General features: G+C 39.1%; 1 protein-coding gene across 4 annotated transcripts in view; it reads right to left on the bottom strand.

Annotated features, from left to right (window-relative positions):
- The window catches only part of SERTAD2 (SERTA domain containing 2), a 114,748-nt gene that overhangs the window by 78,044 nt on the left and 24,239 nt on the right, over window positions 1-12,465 (bottom strand). For 2 of the 4 annotated variants that reach the window (XM_087436658.1, XM_087436659.1), the window contains exon 2: window positions 8,669-8,873. The exons of the other annotated variants lie outside the window; for them this stretch is intronic. The gene's annotated coding sequence lies outside the window, so the exon portion shown is untranslated. The remainder of the gene's footprint in view (window positions 1-8,668; window positions 8,874-12,465) is intronic. 4 annotated transcript variants of the gene reach the window in all.

Genomic DNA, 12,465 nt, shown 5'->3' with positions numbered 1-12,465 from the left:
GCTCTTATCTACTCCCACAACATCAACTGTGGGCTCTCTGTTGCTGTCTTGTAAGTATTTCTCCACGCTGATCTTTAATGAGATTCAGATTTACAAATTCAAATGCCTAACTCTACTTCTCCTCTGAGAAGTCTTACGGGTATTTTAAATTCAACATGTCCCAAACTGCACTCATCCTCTTCTCACACCGCTCCTCAAACCTGCTGCTCTCCTTCTTTCTCGGTAAAAGGCATCATCGTCGTCTATCCAGTTTCCCAAGCCAGAAACCTGGGCATTATCTTCATCTCCTCCTCTTTCTAAACCCACCACATTCCAGCAAGCATTCCACCACCATTGCTTCAGTTCAGTTTAGGCTGAGACCATTTCTTGCTTGAATTTTACTGGAACAGAATCCTAAGCAGCCAGTGTGAGCTCTCTACAAGTGCAAATCTGATCATGTTACTCTGCTGCTTAAGACTACTCAAGGTGGTGCATTTTATATAGGCAAAGGAATAGACAAACAGATTTATGGGATGGGACAGAGTTCAGAAACAAACCTAGAAAAGTAGTTTTATATATGATGACATTTAAAGCAGCATTTAAAATCAGTGGGAGAAAATTCAATTAATGGAGTTGGGATAATTGGCTATTTAGTTATGAAAAGTGAAAGTTGTATCTTTACCTCATTTAACGAATGGGTATAAATTCCAGATAAATTAAAGACCTAAATGTAATAAAAGAAACCGTAAAAGAACATAGAAGAAAATATATGTGAATATTTTTACTAATCTGGGGGTGAATAAGGCACTTGACTGAAAGGTCCAGACTCTTCAGGAGGACATATAAGGACCCTTGCTTACCTCCTTAACATCACCTCTCTACTGTCCCTACTCCTCCTCTCTAGTCACAGGACTTCTTGCTCTAAGAGATACACCATGCATGTTCTCTCACCTGAGGGCCTTTGCAATGTTCTCTTTGTCCTCTCTCTCTAACTTACTGAACAGTCCATCCTCTACCCTCTGATTGTAAATGCTGTATCTATCATATATTAAATTTGGTTCTATGTCTTTTTTTTCTGGATTCTTTTCATTCCATTGATCTGTTTGTCTCTTCCTGTGCCAATGCCATAATGTTTTAATTACTCTAGATTAAAGGTAGATGTTTACACCTGGTAGGATTATTCTTTTCATTCTTCTTTATTCAAATTTTGAGAAAAACTGGAATCAGCTTATCAAATTCTATTAAAAATTCCATTAGAACTTTTGGTTGTAATTGCATTGAATCTATAGATCACTTTGAGAAGAATTATCACCTTCTCAACTGGGAATATGTTTCTCTACATATTTAGTCCATCAACAAAAATTTTTTAATAATATATGTCTTACAGAATTATTATTAAAATTTTTTCCTGGGTATTTTATAGTTTTAATTGCTATGATGATTGGGGCTTTATTTCATTATATTTTCAAAGTGATTGCTGATGATATATAGGAAAGCTATTGAATTCTGAATACTTTGCATCTGGCCACCTTACTGTTTTCTCTTACTAGTTCTACTAGTTAGTACTTAGGGAGAGTGAAAGAGTATTAGGTTCCACAGGAAAGAAAAAAGACAGGTAGTTGAAGCAGGTTTGTATGCAAGATAATGAGGTCCATGCAAGACAGACTGAATTTAAAGTGACAAATTATACTTAACTGGAGATGTCCTAAAAGTCTACAGAAATATAGAACTAGAGCAGAGGGGAGGGGTGAGGGCTGAACAAGACGTAGGAGTCACGTGCAGACAGGTAAGAGTTGAAAACGCTCCTTAAGAGCAATGTTGATGCCAGGATTAATGAAGAAAAAATGTTTGTCTATTCCAAAATTTGCTATTAAAAACAGAATGAAAAAGACATTCTTTTAAAATTGTGTGTGGTTTCATATTATAATTATTGAGCATAGACCTGTATTTTTCCAAAAAGAATTTCAGGAGACTAAGGGTGGAGTCTCCTAACTGTAGGTCTGACTACTACATTACTACCAGGAGATTCATGTGAAAAAAAAATCCTAATGATCAAAAGCAAAGGCAGGAAACGGGTGGAGGGAAGGGGAAATGCTGAACTACAAGGTCATGGTCAGGAAACCAATTTGGCAAGGCACGTGGAAAACCAAGACATATAGAATCAAGTACCACATACAGCAGTGCACAGTACCAAGCCAGGTTTGTTTTCAGTAACAGGCCTCAGATGGCAGAGTGAAGGCCAGTGCCTGCGATCCACAGCGGGAACCACCTCAAAATTCCCTGTTGAGTTCATTTCTTTTACTCACTCTTACTACTGAGACAGGCTCCCAAATGGAGCTCGGACAAGAGGCTGCCTAGGTCCTAAGAGGAGCGTTAGCAATAAATGCCTAATGTTGATTGTCAGCAACGTACACAAAGTCCCCTTGTCATTCATTTCCACTATTTTTTTAAACAAGTCAAAAAATGATACTTGTAAATCATACAATAAAAGAAAATTAAGATATGGTATGTACAGCCAAATCCTAATTTTATGAAAGAAAGGTATTTGTGCGTTTGTATACAATATATAGGTATGTTCATATTATGTGTGTATTTATTGAAAACACAGTGGAGGAGCATTTGTCAAACTGTTAAAAATAAATATCACTAAATACTAGAATGCTGCATAGTTTTTATTTTTTAATTTATTCTTTTCTGTGTTTTTATGTAGTTTTCTACAATGAATATATATTGATTTTGTAATAAGAAAAAATACAACAGTAGGTGTTATAAAAAAACAGAAATTAAAGATCCTGATAAAATTTTAATATCAAAGGAAAACAATCACAACTGTAATACAGAATTTCAGATCACTCAGGAAGATAGGAATTCTGATTAAATCTCAAAATTTTCAGAATATAAGTAATAAAATAAAGGAAGCTATACACCTAAATTTCTCCTTTGAAAAACTAAAATAAAAGCATCTTGTAAGGAATAAGTGAAATCCATAGAAGTCAGTGCAGCAGCATGAACAGGGATCGTAATTGATACTCTCACTATGCCAGTAGAGTGGGAAAGAGGTCAGAGAAGACAGTCACGCAGCAAGTCAAAACAGGATCAGACTTTTGGGAAATGAACACAACATCTCTCTGAAGCCGATGAGGTGTACGTGCAGGGTTAACTACAGGAGGCAGCTTCTTCTCAGCACCGTCACTGGGGAGGGGCAACATGAGTGGCAGCTAACCCTGCCTTCCCCTGAGACAGCTGTTTCCTAACCTGGTCTCTTACCTTCCAGCAGCCCGACTAGGCTGCCTTCCAGGTGCCTGGGCCTTCTGGAGAGTCCCTACTGACTCCTACGACCCATCCTCCCATCCTCCCCTCCTCAGGACACGGACTTGTAAAGCTCAGAGGGAAGAGGCTGGGAAAGGAGCTAAATGCGCAAATTAAGAGTCCTCTGATTTGAGGCTGGAAGACAGTCTGCCAGAAGACAGCTGCCTAAAGAAAGAGTAGTTTACTTGACCAGATGTGAGAAATGGGTATGTTTGTTAGGCTCAATTGAACACCTACTTGTTAAGCGTCTTCTACAGAGGAGGTGCTTGCTAGGTGCTATAGGGGATACAAAGAAAAATTACTCACCGTCCTAAGGGAACTAGTGTTGACAGAGGTGCTAGTGGGGAAATAAAGTAAGTCAATAATAATGCAATACAATAATGAGAAGGAACACTGCATGTGGGTAAGAATAGGCTCTAGTCAGAGGACTGAGTCCAAATCCACGGCTTCCTAGCTGTGTGACCTTGAGCAAGTCACTTAACTTCTCTGTGTCTTAGTTTCTTCATCTGTAAAATAATGATAATAGTGGTATCACCTCAGAGGGTTCATGGGAAGAGTAGTGAAAACAGAGAACTTAGAACAGTTTTTGTTGTTAGTGCCGATGAGTAGATTCCTACTCCTAGCAACCCCGTGTACAGTAGAACGGAGCCCTGCCCAGTCTTTTTGTGCCATCCTCTCACCTTCCGGCGCTACATCAGACAATGCTCCACGGCTATTCATAGGGTTTTAGAACAGTACTTGGCACATAATAAAACACTTGCTATAATTTTGTGCCTACTACGTAGCAATGTGCTAATATTTTATATTTTATATCATATATTAAATAAGGGAGGCATTATTAGCCCTGTTTGTAGATGAGGAAATGGAGGGTCAGAGAATTAGGTAATTTGGATAAGATCTAGAGAGAGGAGGAAGAGAGTTGTGATTTGAGCCCATGTCTGCCTGAATGCAAAGCTTATGACTTCTATTACTACTACTATTACTATAAAACAGTAGCAGCCAATATTTGTGTAGTACTTACTCTGTACCAACTACTGTGTGCGTAATTGCAATTATTCTCGCAGAAAAAAGAAAGCCTCAGTGTGGAGAGGCCTGCATGCAGGCTGGAAATCACTGAGCTGGTAAGTGGCAGAGCCAGGATGCACGCCTGTGTCCACTCTTTTCCAGTGCCAGAGCTCGTCACCCCTGCTGAGTGTGCTTCCACTGGGCATCTTTAAAAAGAGAGAGAGAGTTCCCAGGGTCCGACCCCAGAGGTTTCTGACTAGGTTAATCTGGGACGGCCCACCACCACGGCCCGCTCATCTCCCGGCTGGTGGTTCTCCCAAGCCTGCAGAGGCATGTTTTGTCGTAGATCTTAAATGCCGAGGTGAAAAGTTTATACTCAGTTCATCTAGAAATGGGGAGTCAATTAAGGTTTTCAGTGAGGTTTTTCAGTAAGCAGCGTTTTAGGAAAATTAATCTGGGAGTAATGAATAGGATGGACGGGAGGGGAAAGAAAAGCGTAGCAGAGACTAACTGGCAAGAAGACTATTCTAAACCACAAAGCTTATTTTAGTCTGTACATAGCTATATATCACACACACAGAAAATCAGTCCTTGGAAGAAGACCCACCTGAACACAAAAGGACTTGCAGCTTGCAGAAAAATGTATTTTAATATTCCAGATCTATATATAATAGCTCAAATAAAAACTGAGTTTTTCCTTTTTAAAATTAACAAAAGAAATTATACAAGTGTATACAGAAACATCAAAATTTTTAAAGTAAACTCTGAGACATACTAGGTATGTAAATATGACTGAACTGTCCTAGCATATTATAAGAAAAGAAAAACTAGGATTTTATAGGAATTTATAGTTTTAAAAAACTAATGATATAAACTTTCTGGAAACACTGAAGAAAAGAGAAGACAATGTGTGAGGTTTATTTTATATATAAAGGATATAGTTTATTTAGATAATTATAAATTCATGAACTGAACTTATTTTTGATTTGTATTGCAGATATAAATGTATTTTTGAGATGCTAAATTTAAGGGAATAATAGCTTTTGTCAATTTGAGATTAAAAAAACTAAAATCAAAACTGTGGTCAAATAACAAAGTTTTATAGTTTCCAGGTTTATTATTGTTAGAGTGTTGAGCAGATACAGAAAGTACTCATTTTCAGAAAGGAACTGAGACAAGCACCATAAAGCTATTATTCCCTTTCACTAAATAAATCTACTCCTAGGAATCTATTCTAGGGAAATGATTGAATAAAAGCAAAAAGGCATATGTTGGAGATACACAATGCAGTGTTTCTCTAGTACCTAAAAACAAGAAACAATCTAATAAGTCAGCATTAGAGAACTGCTTAATAAATTATGATTTATAAACATAATAGAATATTTATAATACTAAATAAATTTCAATTATAATAATGATATAGAAATACAAGAAAATGATTGTTATATTTTAAGTGCATATTCCAGAATACATTCTCGCATGGATATTATTTATACCTATATAAAAACATACATCCATGGAATAGGGCAAATACCAAAAAGTAAGAACAGTAGTTGGATGGTTGTGATTAGGTGTCTTTCTTAAAATAAAAACTTTTAATACTGTTCTATTGTTATTCTCTTTATATCTATATCAATTTTTCTATTTCTTTAAAGTGGAGGAAATTTCCTAAGGGAAAGCCACCTCCCACCCCTAATTTCATGGATTTTAACTTCTCCCATGCATGGTTTTGCCTAATTAGTCTCATTTCTAAGGCAGCACTAACAACAGCCTTTCTTCTCATTCTTAATATTTGTATTTACTGGAAATAACATAAATCGCTATCCCTTCTCAAGATTCTGAGTCCAGGGCTAACCCAGGCAAATCCAGGAGAGCTGGTCCCACCTCCCCGCTCCTTCCTTAAACTTGGATAGGAGAATTCTGCAGCCACATGGATTGGCTCACGACAAAACCCTTCCTATTTCTAAATAAAGTATTTCTGTGTGGTCATAAGCAACAATGCACTCAGACTCTCCCAGAGTTCATTTTATCTGGGCCATTGGATAAAGAACGCCTGACAAAGGGAGAAGGGGATTCAGGGAAGTGAGAGCTGCAGACGGTTTTCCAGAGAAGTCTTTCTACTGCCAGGTTTTGAGAAATAATTTGGGAAGAATCAGCAGTTATGAGCAGGTTGCAACAGAAACACGTCATCTTAAACAATTTTTCCAATATTCTACACTCAATTTCATAAAAAAAGAATCTCCGAGAAAAAAGGTAGTTTTCAAAAAACTTTTCCAGCTTTTTTCTGCACCTTTGCATCTCTGGAAATAACCCAAACGGTGGTTTGAAACGGGCCAACATAGGTCTTGCAGAATAATAGGTAGACACTGGGCAACAGTGAGTCGAGTAAAAGAATGAGTTCCTCTCCCCTGATCTAGCCACCTCCCCTCTGGTTTCCCATTCTCTCCATGTCACCCACCACCATTGTTTATTGTTCAACACATACTATTTCCTCACTCCTTCACATAGCCTCTTTTCTTCAGACAAGACATATGTCTATGAAAACACATCCGCTTCCAGTTCTCTCTCCTTGGTGTACCATCGGATTCAGCTTCCTAAAAGACAGCTCCATCCACATCACCCTCCTCTTCAAAACCTGCATTAACTTGCCAAATTCCTTAGCGTGAATTTCAGCTTTCCCCAGCTGGTCCATCTATTGTTTCTATATGTGCCTGGGGCTTTTCCATCTCCAAGTCTGCTCACAATATTCCCTCTCTCTGAAATGATTTTCCCCTCTTCGTCCTCACTCATGTCTAAAACCCTACCCATCCGTTAAGATTCGGTTCAAACTGCACTTCCTCCAAAAAGCTTCCCTGCTGGCACTAATGAGACACTCTGTCCTTCCTCTGAACTGTCATCCTAGTTTATGCGTATTTATTCCAGGCTAGCCTTCACAAGTATACTTAACCCACACGGAGCTCAAGAGCTCCCCAACCCTGGCTGCACATCAGTTACCTGAGGTGCTGCTGGGTCTCACTCCCTAAGAGATTCACATTTGAGGGACTGGCACAAGGCCCAAGCAGGGATACTTTTCTTTTAGTTCTGCAGGTGACTGTGCAGCCAGAGGGCAGATACAGTATTAACAGTCCAGTCCCGGCCTCAGTTTGGGGTCCTAGCAACAATGCATATGTGGTTCAATAGGGAGGAGGAAGAGGAAGACGATCTCCCCCCTCCCCTTTTCTGGGGGAAGAATGCACCTAGTCCGACTTTTTAGTCTTCCTCTCCCCATTTCCCAGGACCTTATGATGCTCTAAATCTCCGAGTTTCTCACCTTGACCTGCCCTTTTCCCCAGCATCTCCATGCTAAAAGTTCCCTACTGTCCTACCCCTCTGAAAATGTCAGTTCCTCCAAGGGAGTAGGGTTCAATTAGATATTTGGAATAAAGCATTGTCTTAAAAATAACTTACAGTGTAGGGATCATTTGTGGACCTTTTAGTTGTTTGCATATATGATAAGAGCCACCGTCTACTGAGAGCTTACTACACCCTAGGCACGGGGTCATGTACACTGTACGTGTACAGGTCTTGATTTAATCCTAGAGTAACCCTGGGAGATAGGTACAATTATCCCCATTCACAGAAGACGAAACAGACTTGACAGGAGAGGTAAAGCAACCTGCCCAAAGGTCACACAGCTGGGAGGTGGTAACGCCCAATTTCAAGTCTGAAGTATCAGACTCCAAATCCATGCTCTTATCCTCCTTGCTATATGTGAAAGAAGACTCTTGCTACCACACACTTGCTACTCTGTTCAGCGGCACTTGACAACATAAATAAGAAAAAGAACTCTGGTAGTGGGCAAGAGGACAGGAGAGCGCCACAGTATGAGCAGACAGGCTCTGTTCCTGGGGTCCGCTCCCCTGGTCACTGTTTCCATAACTTCCCCTCCTTCCTCCACTCTGACCCTCAGATTCTCTATGAGCACTGACAACGCCTTCCGTGGCAGCAGCATCTGGGCCTGGTGAGAAGGGGAAAACTGGGGCAAGAGCAGCAGCCATTTGTGTGTGTGGGCTGCTTATAATTAGACCGCCCTATTTGAAATGCACCAGGAAAAATGCAATTAGTAGATTCATTTCTTAGATATCTGTTATATTTCACTTGTGAAACACTTCGATTAAGACCTATATCTTACAAATAATATCCTGGTAGGAGGTAAGGAGAAAAATATTTATTGAATGTGGATCCTGGTTGCAAAATACAGGGCCTATAATATCAAAAAATGCTTTTATTTATTCAGGGACACTAACATTTAACAAAGGTAAATATTACTTTAAAAAAAGAAAAAAGATTAGCCTGGACAACCTATAAAAAGAGCCTTAATTTATTTTCTAATTACCTTTCTCTGTTGCCAGAGATTCTTAGCCACTTTCACGAAGACTTCACACGTCCACTTAAATCAGAGCTAGGTCTGTGGGCACGCTGTTCCACATCTCCTTCAGAGTCCAGGAAATCTTGGCCTAATCTGTTGCAGCCAAGCTGGGATAATTCTTTTCTCTTAGTGCATACACGCTTGCACACACAAATCCTGAGTGCGTGAACCTCTGCCAAAGAACAAGAGAACAGTCCTGTTGGGAGATCAGGTACATCTGCGAGTTCACTGATTTTATCTGCGGTCCACCTCCACCACTTTCCAGTCACCCTGACGGCTCACAAACGGAGAATGAACACTCCTCCCGCTTACGGCACGTGGGTTCAGGTGAAGGCTATGATTAGCAGCATAGAATGCATACCTCAGTTTCTAACCGACAAAACTGAAATTTAATTTAGTCTATGTGGTTTTCTAAGCGTTCTCGCTCCAAGTCTCAGAACATAGGGAAGCACGATAGACGGTGCTGACATACATACAGAACACTGACTGATATTCCTCACCAGAAGTGAGAACGCTTGGCGTGCAGCAAGAGCACCAACGAGGCAAAGGCAAAACTGTCCAGATTTTGATGACTATCTTGAATTCCTTACAATTAAACTAGCTTTGTGGGAAAAGCAAATTCTAGGAGTTATGAACTCTTAGACCAGTCCTGGCTTTGCTACTGAATTAATCACTGATCTTTTCTGTGCCTCAGTTTTCTTATCCACGAAATGGAGGTATTAGTACCTGTTGTGCTCAATTCAGTGTTACAGAGATAAAATTAGACAAATAAAGTGAAAGTGTTCTGAAAGCATGACCACAAATAAGATATCCAGTAATGCCAAAATCTTATTACTATTTCTTATTTTATTTACAGTCACTATAGTTTTATGATTTAATAATAGCAAAAGAAGTTAGAAATGGTTTGAATTTTCACTTGTATCGTTGCTCAAGTCACTTTTCATTTTGTGCTCCTTCCAGAAAATAAGGATATGGGAATAGCTTCTATGGTAAGGTTTAAGTCTCAAATAACTAAGTGCTATATAAAGTTTTAAATTAAAGAAAAAGTTTCCTCCTCATAATTTTTACTGCCTTAGCCATGTCTGTACTATGAGGGGGAAAACGCACTAGAAGTACTTGAATTCCTACCTCAACTGTAATACAACCAAAGGAACCAGAGCCCAAAAAGCAGAAAACGTTGGACAAATACATCCTGCATATGATACAAAGAAGGAAGAACGGGGGGGTGGTTCCTCCCTTCTCAGCACCCTTTATACAGCTAAACCAAAGACTAACAATGCTAGTAAAAATCAGAGTAACAGACGTATAGAAAAGTGCATAAATATAAATGGACAGATTCACATATTATAGGACAAACATCACCACTCAGGTCAAGAAACAGAACACTGTCAGCATCCCAGAAGCTGCCTCCCCACCGTGTACCCCTCCTTGATCATATGCCGCCCTCCCATACTCACATATATGTATCCTAGTGTATCCTGGTGCACAAGAGCTGTGCTGTCTCTAGGGCAGCAGTTCTCAAGTGTGGTCCAACTCTAGGACCCCTGGGGATCTCCAGACTCCTTCAGAGGGTCCACAAAGTCAAAACTATTTTCATAATAATTCCAAGATGTTATTTGCCTTTTACATTGTTGAAAAACAGTGAAAAATCTGGATGGGTTCAAGATCACATGAACAAAGGCAGTAGCACCAGACTGTACTAGCAGTTATTGTACTCCTCACCTCCACACACTAACGAAAACACGCAGGGTTCACGTTACGATGCCCTTGGTGAAGCAGTGAAAATACTAATTTTATTAAATCTCTACCCTCGAGTACATGTCTTTTTAACACTCTGTGTGACGACATGGGAGAGTACACAGAGAGCGCTGCACCGCACACCAAAGTACGAAGGTTGCCTGGAGAAAGGCACGAGGCAGTTGTTTGCCTTTGAGCTGACGGTCGCTGCTCTTTTCATGGGACACCATTCTCCTGAAGGAATGACGGTCAGACAAACTATGGTTATTCAGACTTGAGCATCTGGCAGACAAGTGAGCCTACCACTTTGAGAAAAACAACTGACAGTTGTGGTGCCAGTGATAAAATTCAGGCTTTCAAGTGAAAATAAGAATTTTTGAAAACTTGTACCTGCCACTACGTGCTTGACAGCTTGCCAATACTTAAACACTTTTCTGACAAGATTAGTCGTGAAGTTAAAGAATGTGACATTTTAATATTGTGTAATGAAATGTGTCAACAATGAAAAGATCTGCATAACTCAGTAAACCAATATTTTCCAAATAATCAACGTATGATGTTACAAAGTCATGCATGAGTAAAAATCTATTCAACATGCAAGGTAATAAACTAAAAGATTTTATTTTTTATTTATTTATTTTAATTTTTATTTATTTTTTTCCCCCAAAGCCCCAGTAGATAGTTGTATGTCATAGTTGCACATCCTTCTAGTTGCTGTATGTGGGACGCGGCCTCAGCACGGCCGGAGAAGCGGTGCGTCGGTGCACACCCGGGATCCGAACCCGGGCCACCAGCAGCGGAGTGTGCGCACTTAACCGCTAAGTCACGGGGCCGGCCCTAAAAGATTTTAATGTAACAAATAATTAAAAGTTTATTGATATGGTTTCAGATTTCACATTGCCACTAACCTTTAAGAAACTACCATTTGTAGTTTTAGTTGAGTAACAAAGAACATCTACAATTGTTTGAAAAGGTTATTAAAATACTCTTCCTTTTTCCAACTACATAACTGTGTGAGGCCACATTTTCTTTGTATACTCCAACCAAAACAACATACCACAACAGGTGAATACAAAAGCAGATATGAGAATCCAGCTGCCTTCTATTAAGCTAGACATTAAAAAGATCTGTGAAACTGTAAAACAATGCCACTCTTTTGAGTGATTTTTTTGTTTTGGTAAAATTTAGTTATTTTTCATAAAAAATAAGTCATTTATGTTAACACATAATGAATTTTTTAATGAACAAACATTGTAAAATTTTCTCTATTTTCTAATATAGTAGATACCAATAGACATAATCCACATAGACAAAAGTTCTTTGAGGTCCTCAATAATTTTTAAAAGTATAAAGTGAGATCAGAAAGTTTGCGGAACCGCTGCTCCAAGGTGTAAATCTAGGAGTGAAACTGCTGGTTCACAGGGTTTCTGATCTCCAGCTTCACTAGACACTGCCCAACTTTCTCCTGACACGGTTGTACCAGTTTACACTCCCACCAACAGATCTTTAGATATCTGAATATGAGTCCTTTGTTATATGTGTTCTAAATACTTATCCCAATCTACTTTTTCCAATCTTTTTAGTGAACAGAATTTCATCAATAGTAGTCAAATTTACCAATCTTTTCCTTTATGGTCAGTACTTTTTGTGTCTTATTTATGAAATCTTTTGCTATTCCTAACTCTATATTCTCCAACACATTGTTCTAAACATTTTATTGCTTTGATTTCACAGTGAGACCCACGGCACTATATGCTTATCAGTTATTAAGGATCTCTATGGGCTTCTAACTGTTTGCAGTGAGGAACTCAACCACTCTTCTCTGCATTTTCATATGTCACATTCAGAAGTCATTCTGTACTACTGCTGCTAAGTTTCCATCTGAATCTCTCAACTCAACTTAAGAGATAGAAGGCTGGGGATTCAATTGTTTCAACAGAAGATAAAAAGTAAGAGACCTTCAACTGACTCTTGGAGAGGTAAAGATATCATCCACCCCCTTACAGTATTACAATGATCAGGAAAGC

The sequence above is a fragment of the Ceratotherium simum genome, chromosome 11 (genome assembly GCF_057802395.1).
Source record: "Ceratotherium simum simum isolate JZ-2026a chromosome 11, ASM5780239v1, whole genome shotgun sequence".
NCBI classification, from domain to species: Eukaryota; Metazoa; Chordata; class Mammalia; order Perissodactyla; family Rhinocerotidae; genus Ceratotherium; species Ceratotherium simum.
Note: the sequence above shows the minus strand (reverse complement) of the source record. Positions and strands in the feature narration are given on the sequence as shown.